This window comes from Cetorhinus maximus, chromosome 7, assembly GCF_964194155.1.
Source record: "Cetorhinus maximus chromosome 7, sCetMax3.hap1.1, whole genome shotgun sequence".
Taxonomy (NCBI): domain Eukaryota; kingdom Metazoa; phylum Chordata; class Chondrichthyes; order Lamniformes; family Cetorhinidae; genus Cetorhinus; species Cetorhinus maximus.
The window spans coordinates 48,515,867-48,535,334 of NC_135885.1; the positions used below are offsets into that span (position 1 = coordinate 48,515,867).

At 40.5% G+C, this 19,468-nt stretch overlaps 1 protein-coding gene across 2 annotated transcripts in view; it reads left to right on the plus strand.

Annotated features, from left to right (window-relative positions):
- Nucleotides 1–19,468, plus strand: part of micu2 (mitochondrial calcium uptake 2) — a 515,698-nt gene that overhangs the window by 201,109 nt on the left and 295,121 nt on the right. The gene's annotated exons all lie outside the window — the stretch shown is intronic.

Here is a 19,468-nt window from a genome sequence, read left to right on the forward strand (position 1 = left end):
CCTGGATTTTAGTTGGACAAATCATTGAAGGTGACAGGGCAGGTTGAGAGAGATTTAAAAAAGCATACAGGTTCATGCGCTTTCTAAATAGGGGCATAGAATACAAAGGCAAGGAAGTTATAACAAACCTGTATAAAACACTGGTCTGGTCTCAACTGGAGTATTGCATCCAGTTCTGGACACTTTAGGAAGGATGTAAACACAGAGAGTGTGCAGAAAAGATACATGAGAATGGTTCCAGGGATGAGGAACTTGAAGCCTGGAATGTTCTCTTTGGAAAACAGAAAGTTTGGAGGAGATGTGGTAGAGGCATTCAAAGCCATGAGGAGCCTGGATAGAGTAGGTAGGGAGTAACTGTTCTCATTGATCGAAAAACAGAAGACACCGATTTAAGCTGCTTGACCAAAGAAGCAATGCCCACATGAGGAAAACCTATCATACAGCGAGTGGTTAGGATCTAGAATGCAGTGCCTGAGAGTGTGGTAGAGGCAGATTCAAACATGGCTTTCAAAATAGACTTGAATTATTATATGAATGATTTGCAGAGCTGGGGGGTCAAGGTAGGGGAGTGGCACAAGGTGAGTTGCACTTTTAGAGACCTAGCACAGACACAGTGGGCCAAATGGCCACCTCCTGCACTGTAACCATTCCATAATTTTATATGCAAAATTTATTATGCTTGAGACATTGCTAACATAAAAATTACTACTGTATTGAAAGCACTAATTTATAAGGCTATTGAATGTGTTAAACTTTCAAAGTAAGTGATAACAAAAATAATTATAGGTATTCTATAATTATGATGTTTTGAAAACTGTTCACATTTCTAACGTGTACATGTAGCAAATTTTGCCAAAATTCTGAGAGTAACATTTAATCTCTACATTGTGAAGAAATGTATTTAATTTCCACAAATGTAAAAATCCTCCGATATATTATTTTAAAAAAGGAAAACTTAACATTTACAATTCTTACAAAGGTTTATCATTGACTCGAATATAAGGCACAGATTAAGCAAGGGTAATCAACAGGGATTTCTTAAAGGAATGTCATGCTTGACTAATTTGATTGAATTTTCTGAGGAGATAGCAAAGAGGGTCGATGAGGGTAGTGCATTTGGTCCAGTTGACATGAATTTTAACATACTGTGTGACAAGGTCCCACATGTCAGACTGGTCAGAAAATTAATAGCTGATGGGATCCAAGGGAAAGTGTCAAGTTGGATCCAGAATTGGCTCAGTGGCAGGAAACAAAGGGTATTGGTCAATGGGTGTTTTTTTGACTGGGAAAGCTGTTTCCAGTGGGGTTACACAGGGCTCAGTATTGCAGACAGAAGGAGCATGCCCACGCATTGCACCTTTTTCAACTAAACAAAAGCTTGGGGGACAACCATTCCCTGGATCATTCCCCATGGCAATGCTTTGACCAATCAGAGTCAACCTGCCTGGTTTGAATTTGAACAAAAGCTTGGCAGTTAACTGTTCCTTTGTGCATTCTCCATGCCAACGCCTCTACCAATCAGATTCCATTTTCCAACCATTCAGCACATTCTTCTCATGCATTATAAATTGTTGTTCTCTTTACTATTGGTATTCTTGTGAACTGTCCTGATGGGTGCAAGATGAAAAAACTTTGTCTGCGTGCCTCTTTTTCAGTAATATTCAACCTCTGTGCTACCAAATGACTAATAATTAAGTTTGAGAAAGTTGAATTAACACACATATTTGATACTGAAACATTTTTAGATTATGATCGTCTCTTTACTCATATTAGTACAGTTGACTAATCCTAGTAGCCTTTGCTTCTTGTTCAATCATTAACACAGTAACATTACAGTTTTAATATAGATATTAAAACAAACAACAGGATGAAAAAAGTAAGCTAATCCATAACTCTGGTTATTTGTTTTAAATGGGATTCTTCTTGACACTACCTCTTTAACTGCACACTTAAGGTTATAAATAAAAAGATATGAATAATGATGAAATATTGATACAATTGGGCAGTTATATAGTGAATGATCTTTTTTATGTGACCCGTGCTACTTGTGGCAGAGCAGCGTGGTGCATGAGATACTCTGGTCTATGAGTGGGTTCCAAGGTGTTCTTTGGAAGAATGGTTGGTAAAGCACAGCACAACAGGAATTGTTCTGCGCAAAGCCCATCAATTTCTCAGAATTCTGTTTAACTCTTATTCCTGTGTTCAACCCTCATTAAAAACACAGTAGCTCATACATTGCATTAATTTGTATGATTTTAAGTAGTATTTAAACTGCAAACTTTTCTTAGTTTAAAATACCTTTTTCACCGAATTCTTGAATTTTTAATCATGGTCCCAAAGTTGGTATTAACAGCAAAACGAGGCATGAAAAGCATTTTTAATGTGACGTGGCTTTTATTTAGGAAAGGGTGGAAATTATAATATTTCTCTTGTTTGGAGATTTTAAAAATTATTCCCCCCTCACTATTAGCTGCAATTTGGAAAAGATCAACTCAGCTGATGTCAGCAAAGGGGGTATCGTTCAACAGCTCTCCTTGCGGTAGTATCCAGGATGCTAATCCAGAAATGTCAGTACTGAGACATTTTTACAATATTGATGATTCCAGAATGGTATACAGGACACAGTGAGAGTCACACACTAAGCAACTCTTTTTTCAAGATTTATAATTAGCATAGCAGGCCTCTACCTGGCTACTGAGTTAGAGGAGGAAACACAGATTTCCCTAACTGCCAGGGCCTAATATTTACTTTAACGAACTTCCTGCCCTGCAGCAGCACTCCACTTTGCTAGATCTGAAACTTCATCAGCAGGCATGTACAAACTACTGTATACTGCTGCTACTTTTTCTTCAAGGTGCATCCACACCTACCATTGCTGACTGACTGACTGAAGCTCATTATACAACAACAACTTTTAAAAAATTCTTTCACGGGATGTGGGCATTGCTGACTAGGCCAGTATTTATCGCCCATCCCTAATTGCCCTTGAGAAGGTGGTGGTGAGCAGCCATCTTGAACCGCTGCAGTCCTGTGCACCAACTTCTATTTATACAGCACCTTTAATATAATGAAACATCCCAAGACACTCCAGAGGAGCATTATAAAACAAAATATAGCACCCCAAGCCACATCACGCGATATTAGATCAGATGATCAAAAGCTTAGTCAAAGAGGTAGGTTTTAAGGAGTTTCTTAAAGGAGGAAAGTGAAGTAAAGAGGCAGAGAGGGTTGGCAAGGGTATTCCAGAGCTTGGGGTCTAGGCAACTGAGGGCACAGCCATCAATGGTGGAGCAATTAAAATTGAGGAAGCACAAGAGTCCAGAACTTGAGGAGTGCAGTTACCTCACAGGGACGTGGGGCTAGAGGAGATTGCAGAGATAGGGAGAGGCAAGGCCATGGAGGGATTTGGAAAAAAAGGAGAATTTTAAAATCAACACACTGACTGTGAGCTAGTGTAGGTCAACGAGCACAGATATGATGGGGGAACAGGGCTTGCTTTGAGTTAAGACACTGGCAGCAGAATTTTGGATGACCTCAAGGTTACGGAGGATACAATATGGGAGACCAGGCAGGGATGTGCTGGAACAGTAAAGTCTGGAAGTAAGAAAGGCATGAATGAATGTTTCGGCAGCAGATGTACTAAGACAGGGGTGAGGTCGAACAGTATTACAGAGGTGGAAAAGGCACTCTTAGTGACGACACGGATATGAGGTCAGAAGCTCATCTTGGGGTCAAATGTGACACCAAGGTTGCAAACAGACTGGCTTAATCTCAGACAGTTGCCAAGGAGAGCACATCTCGGGAACTGAATTTGTATTGGGGACCAAAAACAATGGCTTCGGTCTTAGTATTTTATTGGAGAAAATTTCTGCTCATCCAGTATTGGATATTGGATAGGCAGCCTGATAAATTTAGCAATGTGTCGAGCCGTGAGAGGTGGTGATGAGATAGATTTGGATGTCTTCAGCATACAGCCTGTGCCCTCGGAAGATGTCACCAAAGGGCAGCATGTAGATGATGTTAGGAACAACGTATAGCTTTTAAATTTAATTTATATTTTGTATTTGGGTGTTAAGAAAGAAAGATAAAACCTGGCTTTAGTTTCATTTGGAGGTTTTTGGGAGCTGGGTGCCGGGAAGTCTGGGGCCCTGTTTGTATACATGCATTTTAATGAGGTTTTACAACACTTGAAGTGATGTGTTATCAAGGGGTTAGTGGTTTAGAGAAATTTTTAAAAAACGTTAAATAGAAAAATCTCTGCTGTTGCCTAGTGATAGGGGTTCAGAGACAGGGAAACACAGAAGGGTGGTCAGTTAGTGTATGTATACCAGAGAGTGCAGGCAGAAGGCCTAATCTTTCTAATAAGAAATCCTGCAACTCTGCTTAGGTACTGAGTTTAGGGAACTCGTGTTTGCTCTGAAGTTGAAGTAATAGTGAATTTAGATTGTGGTTTTTGGGCGTCTCAGAGAGATACCAGCTGAGGAAAAGCACCTAATGAATGCTAAGAAGTCCACTGGAAGAAAACTGTTTGAAATTGAGCTAACCCAAGCAAGAAACCTTGGTGTTGGGACAGTGGTAAATCTTCACTGGGGTTTTGTGTCTGTAAAGATTGCAGGATTAAAAGGAATATTGTTAGTTTGAATCATTTTCTGCTATCTGTATTTAAATATTTCCAACTTTTTGTGATATAGTTCATTTTTTCTTATTTATAAACATTTTATTCTTTATGTTTACAGTATATTGGCAGACTCTTGTGAATGTGTTCAGTAAATGACCTCCATGCTTTCTTTAAAAAAAGTTAGGATCTACCAAGCCAGGTTTCACTCTGGGATCTGACTTGTCCAGTATTAACATCAAATGATCATAACAATGAGAAATAGGAAAGGGCCAAGGATTCACCTTAGGGGGCCACCAGAGGTAATGGTGTAGATGCAGAAGCCATTTGCAAGTGATTCTCTGGGTAATAGAATGGAACCAGGTGAGAGCAGTTCCACCCAGCTGAATGGCAGTGGAAAGGCATTGGAGGAGGATGGTGTGATCAGCCATGTCAAAGGCTGCAGATAGGTCCAGAAGGAGGATGGAAAGTTAACCTTTATCACAGTCAAACAGAATAACATTTATGACTTTGATAAGAGCTGTTTTGGTATGGTGGCAAGGAAACCTGATTGGAGGGATTCAAACATGGAATTCAGGGAAATTGGGAACACATTTTGGCAATAATGGTTTCAGGACTTTAGCGAGGAAAGGTAGATTTGCAAGGATGGTAGGGTCAGGGGTTGGTTCTTTGAGGTGAGGGGTGATGACAACAGATCTAAAGGAGAGAGGAACAACACCTGAAATGAGAGAAACCTTTACAGTATTGGCTAACATAGGGACCAGGCGGGGAAGTTGGGTGATCAGTTTTGTGGGAATAGGATCGAGAGAACAGGAGATGGGGCACGTGAACAAGCAGAGCTCAGAGAGGACATATGGGGAGATAGGAGAGAAACTAAAGAAAATGCAAGTTCAGGGCTAGGGCAGGAGGGAGTATTAAAGGAAGTTTGGCCAGGTAGCTAGTGGAAAGGAAGGATGTGGCAAAGGCAGCTGATTGGCTTGTCTTGATCTTAGTGACAAAGAAATCCATGAGCTCCTCACATTTGTTGTCAGAGGAGCGGGTGAAGAGGCAGGAGAGAGGTGTTCAAGAAGATGGTTTATTCAAGAAGATGGTTTGAATTAGAGCAGAGACCAACACTCATCACCTTTTTGATTACTTTTTGTTCCTGTGCACTAGCTTTTAGTGATTTGTTTCATCACTAAGAAAATATCCTGATTTGTCTTTACTAGATCCACACTTTGCCACATTGAACTCCATCTGCCACAGTTTTGCCCACACACTTAGCCTGCTTTTGACCCTTTATGACTTCCTGCCCTTTTCTACACAAGCTTCCTAATTTAATGTTATCTACAAATTTGGATATGCAACTCTCTATTCTTTCATCCAGGTTGTTGATAAATATGTTGAAAAGCTGAGGCCCCAGCACAGACCCCTAGCAAACACTGCCTGTCATATCCTGTCAATCAGAGTACATTCTCTTTCTACCACCCCCCCTCCCCCCACCCTCTGTCTCCCACCTCCCAACCAATTATCAATACATGTCACAAGGTGCAAGGAGAGGGTTAATGTTTCATCTTCTTTGACCACATTCAGCAATTGCAATCATCATGTTCTCTGATAGAATTATCTTTTAAATTATATCCCAACTGATTTTCCAGGAAAACTGCCTGGAGCTTTTGTACACTATACACTTATGCCAATATTTAAATCTAGAATTGCTTTGTGAAAAGAAACTCAGCAGATAAAGGTGCTACTATCAAAAATGGCTATTTTGTTAGGTGCTTTAACTGTGGCCCTGATGTGATGTAATGAATTATTTCACTGTTAAAATACATTCTCAAGCAATGGTTCTACTATTAACTTGTCACATATTTTTCCAAACTGCCTCATTGTACTCTGGTAATAAATCTTGACTGTCTATCCTGTTTATTGTCTTTAAACAATAGTATTAAGCCACAAAAATGCATTTTGTATTGTGTTCATTGAAGTACAGTAATATTTCAAATACTGTGGTTTGGATTCAGTCAACTTTTGAAACCATGCCTGTTTGAAAAACTTTTATGCAGAAATAACCATAAATATATAATTGTGGTTTTCTTAGATTTTAGAAGTGCCTTTGATAATTGCATTTGGCTTGTACTGAAATATCTGTTTTTCAATAGGTGCATAATTAACAATAACAATTTCAGTGTCATTCATGTTCTTTTTTACAGAATGTTTTGTAAGCCAGATTTATGTTAAGATAGTTTTCTTTTTATCAAGAACGTTAGTTTTACTCTCCATTGTAGCAGTTAATTATCTCTTAAATTACTCAAAGCTATCTAAAAAGAAAAGGGCTTGCATTTATATAGTACCTTTCTTTACCTCAGGATGTCCCAAAGCTGTTTACAGACAATGAAGCACTTCTGAAATGTAGTTACTGTGGCAAGACAGGAAATACAGCAGCCAATTTTTGCACACAGAAAGATTCCACACACAACAATGTGACAATGACCTCATAATCTGTTTTTGTGATGTTGATTGATGGATAAATATTGGGCAGGACACTAAGGGTTACTAGGCCTTGCTTTCTTTCTGTCTTTCTACCATAACTTTGTGTCAATTTCAAGTGTTGATCACTTTTTGGAGGAATGAAGGAGAATTTTGATACCAGTCCTAACGTTATCTTTAACCAGTTTAAAAATATGTTCCTTTGTCTCATTTTCACCTTGAAGCACAGTTCCTAATTTACCTTTTGAGCACTATTTAATGTTCTGTGGCTGAAGGAGGTTCCCATTCCACCACCTGTTTCCAAGAAAGATAGTGTACTCCCATTGACAAGCTGACAAATTTGAGTGAGACCATAGCAGTGACACTTATGATAACGCCTCAAGTTCTTCTTGGAAAATTGGAATCTTTGCTTCATTGTAATTTTTTTGATTGTTTGTTCACAGAATGTAGGCATCACTGGCAAGGCCAGTATTTGTTGCCCATCCCTAATTGCTATTGAGAAGGTGGTGGTGATCTGCCTTCTTGAACCACTGCAGTCTATGTAGGTACATGCATAGTGCTGTTAGGAAGGGAGTTCCAGAATTTTGATCCAGTGACAGTGAAGGAATGGCATTATAGTTCCAAATCAGGATGCTGTATGGCTTGGAGGGGAATTTGCAGGTGATGGTGTTCCTATGCATCTGGTGCCCTTGTCCTTTTAGGTGGTTGAGGTTGCAGGTTTGGGAGGTCCTGTCGAAGGAGCCTTAGTGAGTTACTAAAATGCATCTTGTATATAATATGCAATGCTGCCACTGTGCATCAGCAGTGGAGGAAGGGAATGTTTAAATTGGTGATGGGATGCTGATCAAGCAGGCTGCTTTGTCCAGTGTGGTGTCAAGCTTCTTGAGTGTTGCTGGCGCATCCAAGTAAGTGGAAGATATTTCATCACAGTCCTGACTTGTGCCTTGTAAATGCTAGACATGCTTTGGGGAGTCAGGAGGTGAGTTACTTGCCGCAGAATTCCCAGCCTCTGACTTACTCTTTTAGCCGCAGTATTTATATGACAAGTCCAGTTCAGTTTCTGGTCAATGGTAACCCCCAGGATGTTGATAGTGGGGGATTCATTGATGGTGATGCCATTGAATGTCAAGAGGCGATAGTTAGATTCTCTATTGTTGGAGAAAGTTATTGCCTGGCACTTGTGTGACGCGATTGTTACTTGCCACTTGTCAGCCCAAGTTTGGATATTGTCCAGGTTTTGCTGCATTTGGACATAGACTGCTTCAGTATCTGAGGTGTCACAAATGGTGATGAACATTGTGCAATCATCAGCGAACATCCCCACTTCTGATCTTATGATGGAGAGAAGATCATCTTCTCCACTATACTAATGTGATCAAATTGTCTTGTCCTGGTAATTTCAAACTACACTTAAGTTACACATTTCTGTACATCTGTACAGTGGTGCAAGCCATTTGAATATTGCCAGAAAGCCTTGATGTCTTTAACTCTGTACATGTTGTTCTAGTGTCTCACATTTGTTGGCATAAAAAAAAATGCAGTATTAAGGTTAATGGAAGCAGTTTTTGAAGGAGGAGAGTGTGAAGGACAGAAAAATACAACTATTCAAGAAACCTAATGAAAATCTGCTTGGAGTTGTCATTCTCTTTTTTCTTTGGGCCTGTTGATTAAGATCTTAACTTTGAACACTTCGTGACAATCATGCAGTAAAGAAAGTATCAACAACAACTTGTATTTACATAGTGCATGAAACTTATTAAAATGTGCCACAGCACTTCACATGAGCATTGTCAAGCAAAGTTTGACACCAAGCTACATAAAGAGATAGTAGGACATGTGTATGTTTTAAGCAATGTCTTAAAGGAGGAAGGCAAGGTAGGAAAAAAGAGAGGTTTAGAGACGGAATTCCAGAACTTAAGATCTAGATAGTTGAAGGCACCAGCCACCAATATAATCAAAAGCTATTCTTGCCAACTTCTTATATACACAGTACTTCCTACTTTTCTCCTATTATATCCTGTTGTTTAAGTTTAGATTCTGGATGACTAAGCTGGCTTCTATCCCAGCTGCACACTTGCAAACCCGGTTTTTGTGAGTCTCCTAAAGTGGCATCAGTATCAAGATGTGCTTAAGATGAGTATTCTCAGAATTCTAAAAAGTCAATTAGAAAACTGGAACAACTCAGTTGATCATGTTTTTAAATTTGAAATCCACATAGCAAAACATAGTTTGCTTAAAAGCAAAAATACTAGGTGATTGCTATAATCTGGTTTCAAAGCACTTCTGTTCTCTCAGTTTAATAATTAAGCTAAGGCAAGTACTTTTTTATGTGAATACTACTACCACCCATCTGCCTACATGTTCCTTGAACATAGAGATTTACACTAGAATACTGCCAAGTAAGTTATTTATGCAGCTTCTGTAATAAACCAAACATTTTAAGTGTATGGAATTACCTTATTTGGGGCATTTTTAGTGGCAAATAAACAATAGCCTGAAAAAAAGTGTTTCTTCAACAACAACAAGTTGCATTTTTATAGCATCTTTAACATTGTGAAATGTCCCAGAATGCTTCAGAGGAGTGTTATCAATCAAATTTTGATATTGAGCCACTTAAGAAAATATTAGGACAGGTGAGCAAAAGCTTGGTCCAAGAGATACATTTTAAGGAGTGTCCTAAAGAAGAAGAAAAGAGAGAGGTGGAGAGGTTTAGGGCCTAAGTGGCTGAAGGCACAGCATCCAGTAATGGAGCAATTAAAAGCGGGGATGCGCAAGATGCCAGGATTGGACGAGTGCAGAGATTTTGGGTGTTTGTATGGCTGGCAGAAGCTATAGAGGTAAGAAGTGGAGAGGCCTTAGAGGAGTTTAATAACAAGGCTGAGAATTTTAAAATTGAGGCCTTGCTCAACCAGGACCCAATACTTATCAGCGAGCACAGGGATGATGAGTGACAGGGTCTTGATACAAGTCCAAGGATGCGGGCAGCAGAAATTTGGATGAGTTCATGTAGGCTGGAAGATGGGAATCTGGCCAGGAGTGCTTTGGAATAGTCATGTCTATGGGTGACAAAGACATGGATGAAGATTTCAGCAGCAAATGAGCTGTGGCAGCAGAGGAGTCGATGTTACAGAGATGGAAGTAGGTGGTCTTGGTGATGGAAGTGAATATGTGTTCATCTTGGAGTCAATTATGACACCAAAGTTCAACCTTAGACAACTGTCAGGGAGAGGGTTGAGGTCGGTTGTTGGGGAATGGAATTTTCAGCCATTGTCTTCAGTCTTCCCAATATTTAGTTGGAAGAATTTTCTGCTCATTCAGTACTGAATGTCAGACAAGCAGTGCGACAAATCAAAGACTGTGAAGGGTTTGAGAGAGTGGTGGTGAAGTAGATGTAAGTGTTGTCATCTTACATTTAGAACTTGACATTCTGCTTCAACCTGTTAATTACATCAGTACCTTTGCTTATTTTTTAAAAATGGTAAAAAATAGACCCATCTCTTAATTTACTGTTAAAGGAATCTGGGCTACTGAAATCTTTGTTTTAATTTGGACCAACCAAACTGAGGAAATATCATAAAGGAAGTAAAAAGATTTGCATTTATACAGCATCTCTCACAACCACTAAATGTTCCAAAGCATTTAATAGCCAAAGAAATATATATATTTTTTAAGTATAGCCGTTGTTGTAATATAGGCATTGTGCACAGCAAACTCCTACAAATAGCAATGTAATAATGATCAAGTCATCTTTTTATTATATTGATTGAGAGATAAATATTGGTCAGGTCACCAGATAACTCCACTGCTCTTCTTCAAAATAGTACCATGGGATCTTTTTCACCCACCTAAGGGGGCTGACCGGATCTTAGTTTAATGTCTCATCTGAAAGACAGCACCTCCGGTAGTGCAGCATTCTCTCTGTGCTGCACATTCCCTCTGTGCTGCACAGGAGTGTCAGCCTTGATCTTGTACTCAAGTCCTGGAGTGGCACTGGAGTTACAACCTTCTGTCTGACTTAGAGGTGGGAGTGCTACCAATGAAGTCATGGCTGACACATTACAGGGGAGGCGATGGTGTAGTGGTATTGTCGCTGGACTAGTAATCCAGAGACCAAGGGTAATGATCTGGGGACCTGGGTTCAATTCCTGCCATGGCTGATGGTGGAATTTGAACTCAATAAAAATCTAGAATTATAATGATGACCACGAAACCATTGTTGATTGTTGTAAAAACCACTAATGCCATCCTTACCTGGTCTGGCCTACCTGTGACTCCAGACCCACAGCAATGTGGTTGACTCTTAAGATGGGCAATAAACGCTGGCCTAGCCAGCAATGCCCATTTTTAATGAATGAATTTTTAAAAAATTATGAGGTTGAAAATGCAGCTAAGTGCTGAAGGCGGTAAATGTAACCAAGTTGGCTATAGTTAGAGGGCTACTTCATGGAAGTTTTGGGTTGTGACAAATTATATTAAATATTTAAGTAAATAAAGTAATATAATTGTACAAAATCAAATGTAGAAAATCTTTGCCATTGTACATTGGGTATGTCTTCAATGTCATGATCGCCAAACCTGTGTTTTTTTAATTTTTTTATTGGTTGTGTTGGTCTCTTTATTTTTCTCGTTCCTAATTGACTATTTTCCGTTATCATTATTCACCAACCATAATCACACAAAATCTTTCTCCCCAGTCTTATTATGCCTAAAATGTTTGACACGATCACATCTAATTACAAAAACATTCTGAAATATAGGCATTATTACGAATCACAATTAATGCTACACACTCTTTTAAAAAAAAGTAACTTAATAAACATATAATTCTGAAAAAGGTCACAAGCTTGCCTATAATCTCCCCCATTCCATCTACCAGTTTGATTATTTTTCTCCTCCCTCTCACACTCACACACAGCCGCAGACCTCAAGATCTAACTTTCCTAATATTTAAAAATAAATTGTAATGAAGAGCAAATATAAATAACGAATAATATAATAAAATTCTAGAATACTAAATAGAATATTAAAAAATTACACAATTTTTGGAAAAAAGCAGCAAATAACTGTATATATCACCAATCCAGGACCCTATTAATCCATTCTGCCCACAATCAATTTAGATAGAGTTGAAATGTAACACTTCTTTGATTGACAAAATGTCAGCAAATCTATGTGGCATGCTATTTGCAATGCTCATAAACTAATTAAATATCTCCTAGAAAATGCCTTTCATTTCATTAACTAACCTTTTTCAAATATTTAAACATTTTGAAAGTCATCTTAAAGTTTATTACATTAAGCTATACAGAGTGATGTTGTGCTGCATTAGTACATAGTTTTTCACATTACGGATGTTTAACAAGTGCACTGTATTGTATGAAATTAATTGCGTGAAAATTATTACTTATTTTTCCTTATGATCATCACTGTACAAAATTGCAATCTTGGTAAACAACAAGTTGATGGCCTAAGATTGGTTTAATAGATATTGGCCATACATTTTTCCCAGGGGCATTCATACTTTTCAATTAAACTGCACTTAATACACAATAACAGTTGGATGTGACATTTTTGATTGCCTTTCGCAAAATAAATTAATGTAAAATGGTCCTTCAGAGGATTCCATAGAAATAAACAATATGTTTTGGGCAGCCTGACATGTAAGCAAAGTAAGAATATATTTGTCAGAAAGCTACATTGAGTAGGTTGACAAAACGACTGTGAGATGAATTCAGTTGACAGATGGATCATTTGAACATTTTGCACCACATGTTCTTAATCATTCTAAAGATTTTAAATTGGGTTAACTGCTGTGCAACTGCAAACTTGTGGAATTCACTGAAGTCAGTGACTGGGGAGACCTGTTTTTTTAACAAGAGCTTTCAGGGGCTAGTCTTGGAACATTTCCAAGTTCACTTTGGGGCTTTGCTGCTAATTGCATAAGACCCATCTATCGGGAACCAGCAGTGTTTGCGTGTTTCTTGCACAATATAAAAGCAGCTGAACTGCTGTGAATGCTATTTACCTTGCTATAATCCTTATGATTTTGACATTCACAGTTAACTTTGCCACAGAGCAAAATTTATTGAAGAATTCCCAAAGATACAACTAGTTGATGCTATTTTTAATAGCTATATGACCTGCTAAACCATATAAAACAACTCACAAGTTGTGTGCTCTCAACATTTTGTTAGGTATGGGTATTAAGGGATATAGAGCAAAGGCAGGAATGAATGAAGGAATTTTCATTTATATATCACCATGCACAGCCTCAGGATGTCTCAAAGCTCTTTACAGCCAATTAAATACTTCCGAAGTCCAATCACTGTTATAATGTAGGAAACGTGGCAACCAGTTTGCACACAGCCAGGTGATAAATACCCAACAATCTATTTTAATGATGTTAGTCAAGGGATAAATATTGGCCTGTATGTTAGGGAGAACTGCTCTCCTCTTCGAAATATCTTTTATGTTCACTTCACCTAAGAGAGCAGACAAGGCTTTGATTTAATATCTCATCCAAAAGACAACACCTCCATCTGTGCAACACCCCCTTAGCACTAGAATTTCAGTTTAGATTTTGTGCTCAAGTCTCTGGAGTGGGACTTGAACCCACAATCTTCTAACTTCAAAGGTAAGACCATGACCACTGAGTCACAGTAGACATAGAGGTGAGATAGAGATCAGCTATAATCTAACTGAATGATGGAATAAGCTTGAGGGCTGAATGGCCTACTCCTGTTCCTAAAGTTCTAATAATATGGGTAATTAATAGTAGCAATGAAGCAGATAACCTCATCCTAGCTGAAAGCTTCTAAAAAACTAAACTGGTCAAAGTTAGGCTTTCCTTTTCCTCATATATCTTTGAAGAAAACCACAGTGCCACTTGAAACCATAATTGTGACACTGAGGGCAAAGGGTTAAACATGTTTAAAATGCTTGTTCTAGCAATAACTTCTGGGCCCATTTAGTATTTTGTTGCAGGGAAGTCAATAGAGAAAGGACAGCTTCAGATGATTTTTTTTAGAAGAAATATGAGGAATTGGAAGACCAGCAAGTGCTTTACAAAGCAAGACAATATCTTGTGTACACAACCTTCTTTAAGGGAAGGTCAGCATTTCTGTTGGAAACTGGTGACAGACTGTTGTACCACCTGTTAGCGTCTTGGGCATTATTGGGCGAGACCTTACTAGAGGACTTGTACCCTGGAAAATATCTATAATTCAACCTGTCTGCCTTTGTTCTTGTTTCTAATGTGGAAAAAAATGTAACTTCTGAAACTCCCATTAATATTTAACTTCAGAAATACAGGGTCTGTTTGGCAATGCGTAAAAGGAATTTTATTGTGCACGTTTAAAGGAATTTCTTCAAGTGGCGTGTGGTGGAAATAATTCGGATCCAGATTACAAACAGCATGCTGTTTTGGTTTAATACATATTGGCCATACCTTTGTGTATTAACATATTATGGTGTTTTGTGTAAGCATGACTTCACTAACTTGTGGATGCTCATGTCAAAACATAGCAGGTGGAACGTGATGTTTCCAATGGAAATTCTGTGTACGAGGATGGATTGGTAATTGCTCACAGGGATGAATTCACCATGCAATGCATGCATTCCAAGTGTGGCTCAGGCAATCAGGAGGAATTGTCGAATAGAGAACTGTCATTAATCTAGAGGGAAGAGAAAGTGAAAGGATGGAGTGTGCATTTGGCTACTATCAGGATCCTCCTAGTAGCTGTTTCAAGAGTAAAATTGCCGAGTCTTGGGAACAGTTTACTACCTTTATCGTTCTGAGAGGGGTTATTGAATGACGCAATGGGCCTACAACAGCTGAAGCAACATTCAATTTTTCTTTTGGCTTTATGAACTCTAACTAGATACTTACTTTCTTATTAATTTTCATTGTTGTAGTTATCACGGATAGCGTGTTGGACAGAGGCACTGACTCATGCAGATTTTTCCAGTGATGAAACAGAACTTCATGATATCTCAAAAAAATTAGTTTAAAAAAAATTAATTTAGCCTCTGGGGGAGGCGATGGCATAGTGGTATTGTCGCTGGACTAGTAATCCAGAAACCTAGGGTAATGCTCTGGGGACCCGGGTTTGAATCCTGCAACGGCAGATGATGGAATTTGAATTCAACAAAAACCTGGAATTAAAAGTCTAATGATGATGGCGATTGTCATAACTACCCATCTGGTTCACCAGTATTCTTTAGGGAAGGAAATCTGCTTTCTTTACCTGGTCTGGCCTACATGTGACTCCAGACCCACAGCAATGTGGTTGACTTTTAAATGCCCTAGCGAGCCACTCACATCTATAAAACCACTACAAAGTCTCAAAAAAGGAATGAAACTGGACGGACAACCCAGCAATCAACCTAGGTACCGGAAAAGACAATGGCAAACTCAGCCCTGTCGACCCTGCAAAGTCCCCCTTAGTAACATCTGGGGCCACATTGGGAGAGCTGTCTCACAGACTAGTCAAGCAACAGCCTGACATAGTCATCCTCATGGAATCATATCTTACAGATAGTGTCCCACACACCACCATCACCATCCCTGGGTATGCCCTGTCCCACTGGCAGGACAGACCCAGCAGAGGTGGCGGCACAGTAGTATACAGTCAGGAGGGAGTTGCCCTGGGAGTCCTCAACATTCACTCCAGACTCAGGTCAAACATAGGCAAGGAAACTTCCTGCTGATTACCACGTATCACACTCCCGCAGCTGGTGAACCAGTGCTCCGCCATGTTGAACAGTACTTGGAGGAAGCACTGAGGGTGGCAAAGGCGCAGATTGTACTCTAGGTGGGGGACTTTAATGTCCATCGCCAAGAATGGTTCAGTAGTACCACTATTGACTGAGCTAGCCGAGTCCTATTGGACCTAGCTGCTAGACTGGGTCTGAGGCAGGTGGTGAGGGAACCAACAAGAAGGAAAAACATACTTGACCTCATCCTCACCAAATGCTTGCTGCTGATGCATCTGTTCATGACAGTATCAGTAGGAGTGATCACCGCACAGTCGTTGTGGCGACGAAGTCCTGCCTTCACATTGAGGATACCCTCCATCGTGTTGAGTGGCACTATCACCATGCTAAATGGAATAGATTTTGAACAGGTCTGGCAACTCAAGCCATGAGGCGCTGTGGGCCATCAGCAGCAGAATTGTACTCAAACACAATCTGCAACCTCATGGCCCGGCATATCCCCCAATCTACCATTGCCATCAAGCCAGGGGATCAACCCTGGCTCAATGAAGAGTGCAGGAGGGCATACCAGGAGCAGCACCCAGGCATACCTAAAATTGAGGTGTCAACCAGCTATAACATAGAACTACTTGCGTGACAAACAGCATAATCAGCAAGTGATAGACAGAGTTAAGAGATCCCACCACCAGCGGATCAGATCTAAGGTCTGCAGTCTTGCCACATCCAGTTGTGAATGGTGGTAGATAATTAAACAACTCACTGGAGGAGGAGGAGGAGGCTCCACAAATATCCCCATCCTCAATGATGGAGGAACCGAGCAAGTCAGTGCAAAAGATAAGGATAAATGAAGCATTCTCAACAATCTTCAGCCAGAAGTGCCGAGTGGATGATCCATCTCGGCCTCCTCCAGAGTCCCCAGCATCACAGATGACAGTCTTCAGCCAATTCGATTCACTCCAGGTGATATCAAGAAACGGTTGAAGGCATTGGATACTGCAAAGGCTATGGACCCACAATATTCCGGCAATAGTACTGAAGACTTGTGCTCCATAACTTGCTGCACCCCTAGCCAAGCTGTTCCAGTACAGCTACAACACTGGCATCTACCCAGCAATGTGGAAAGTTGCCCAGCTATGTCCTGTCCAGAAAAAGCAGAACAAATCCAACCCGGCCAATTACCACCCCATCAGTCTACTCTCGATCATCAGTAAAGTAATGAAAGGGGCCATCAACAGTGCTATCAGGCGGCACTTGCTTAGCAATAACCTGCTTACTGAGGCCCAGTTTGGGTTCCGCCAGGGCCACTCAGCTCCTGACTTCATTACAGCCTTGGTTCAAACATGGACGAAAGAGCTGAACTCCCGAGGTGAGGTGAGAGTGACTGCACTTGACATCAAGGCCACATTTGACAGAGTGTGGCATCAAGGAGCCCGAGCAAAACTGGAGTCAATGGGAATCAGGGGGAAACCTCCACTGGTTGGAGTCATACCTAGCACAAAAGAAGATGGTTGTGGTTGTTGGAGGTCAGTCATCTCAGCTCCAGGATATCACTGTAGGAGTTCCTCAGGATAGTGTCCTCAGCCGAACCATCTTCAGCTGCTTCATCACTGACCTTCCTTTATCATAAGGTCAGAAATGGGGATGTTCACTAATGATTGCACAATGTTCACCATTCGTGACTCCTCGGATGCTGAAGCAGTCCATATCCAAATGGAGCAAGACCTGAACAATATCCAGGCTTGGGCTTACAAATGGTAAGTAACACTCGCACCACACAAGGGCCAGGTAATGACCATCTCCAACAAGAGAGAATCTAACCATCACCCCTTGATGTTCAAATTTGACATATCAGAATATGTCATTAAGACAGCTTCAAAATCAGAGCTTAACCACTCGAGCAATATTTACATGAAGAAAGCATGCATAAACTTTACAGATAAAATGTAGTGCCAGAATGTAGTCTGTCAAAAAGTGAGTCAGTAATTGGAGCAATGAACAGAACAATATCAAAGGACATAAAGCATTCAATACCATCTTTAGTTGTATACAAATGCAATACTTTGTTACTTGGTTGCTATGAGTTGGTAACCCCTTAATACTTCCAGAACAATGAAACAACTGAGATGTAGTCCATAAAGTTTGGAATTTTTAAAGCAGAGGGTCTTGGCACAGTTACGATGCAGAAAGATCTAACTGGCGCTGCTGAGGACTGTGGTGAAAATGAATCCATAACATTAAAACTCCAACCCCACCATCTGGTAGCTGGAATCTGAAGGACATCAACAAACCAGGATTGTGAATGATGTTTTACAGAAACACACCCTAAAGTTAGTCTTCATGTTTGCAGGTTTTCAGGTTACTCAGTGAACCTCAGAAAATAGAAGTACAGATCAGTTTATTGGTAGTTTCAAAATATGAATATTTTGTAATGAATATCATTTGCATAGAAACTTTTGTTGCCTTGAGAATTTACTTGGATGAACAAAACAAATCAACTTTACAGTGAGTGCTATAACGTAAGTGATGTCAGAAATTTCTGGTATTTTAAATGTTTAGGATTGTTTTCAAACTGTAATGAAGTCATACAAACAAGTTGATGCACAAACATTCTACTTCTGTAAAGATCATATTTCACAAGCTTCTGAGCACCCATGAGCAAACTGATGGATGTGAACACAGCACGCATGGGCCCTGAGGACGCGCTGCACTGCCTGGATCTCGCCCAGCCTGAGTCAGAAGGTTGGGCGAGGTAGGAGTGAAGAAAAATTGAGGCAACTAATTAGGCACGGAGTGGCAATCTGACACGGAGTGGCAATCTGACACTGATTGCCACTCCAAGCAAGTTCAGGCCCAATAAGTCTGGGAAGAGTGTCCTACAGTCAGCATCACGGTGAAGCAGTCTGCGAAGTATCCTGCAGTCAGCATCGCGGTGAAGCAGTCTGGGAAGAGTGTCCTGCAGTCAGCATCGCTGTGAAGCAGTCTGGGAAGAGTGTCCTGCAGTCAGCATCGCTGTGAAGCAGTCTGGGAAGAGTGTCCTGCAGTCAGCATCACAGTCTGCACTGGAGCGCTGCTTTTGGAGCTCAGTGAGGAAGGAATGAGATGATCCTTTGAGTATCATGAGCATGGTTGGGTAAGTATTTACTACTTTTATCGCTTATAGTTTTTAAGGTCTTATTTTGCAGTTCATCGTTTGTCAGGGCTATATTCTGTAACAACGGTGAGCAGGGAAGAAGGGCCCTAGAGTATTTGATATTAAGTATCTTCCAAAAGGTATAATTTAATTTAAAGGGTTAGGTCATGGCAGGAGAGCTGAAAGCCGTGGTACGCTCCTCTTGTTCTATGTGGGAAGCCGGGAACATTTCCAGTGCCCGGGGCCAGCATGTGCGCGGGAAGTGTCTCCACCTGCAGCTCCTGGAAGTCCAGGTTTCAGAGCTGGAGCGGCAGCTGGGGAAACTGTGGAGCATCCACGAGGCGGAGAGTATCGTGGATAGCATGTATAGAGAGGTGGTCACACCGCAGGCTAAGAGTCCACAGGCAGGGAGGGAGTGGGTGACCACCAGGCAGAGCAAGAGTGCTAGGCAGGCAGTGCAGGAATCTCCTGTGGCTATTCCCCTGTAAAACAGATATACCGCTTTGGATACTGTTGAGGGGAATGGCCTCTCGGGAAAG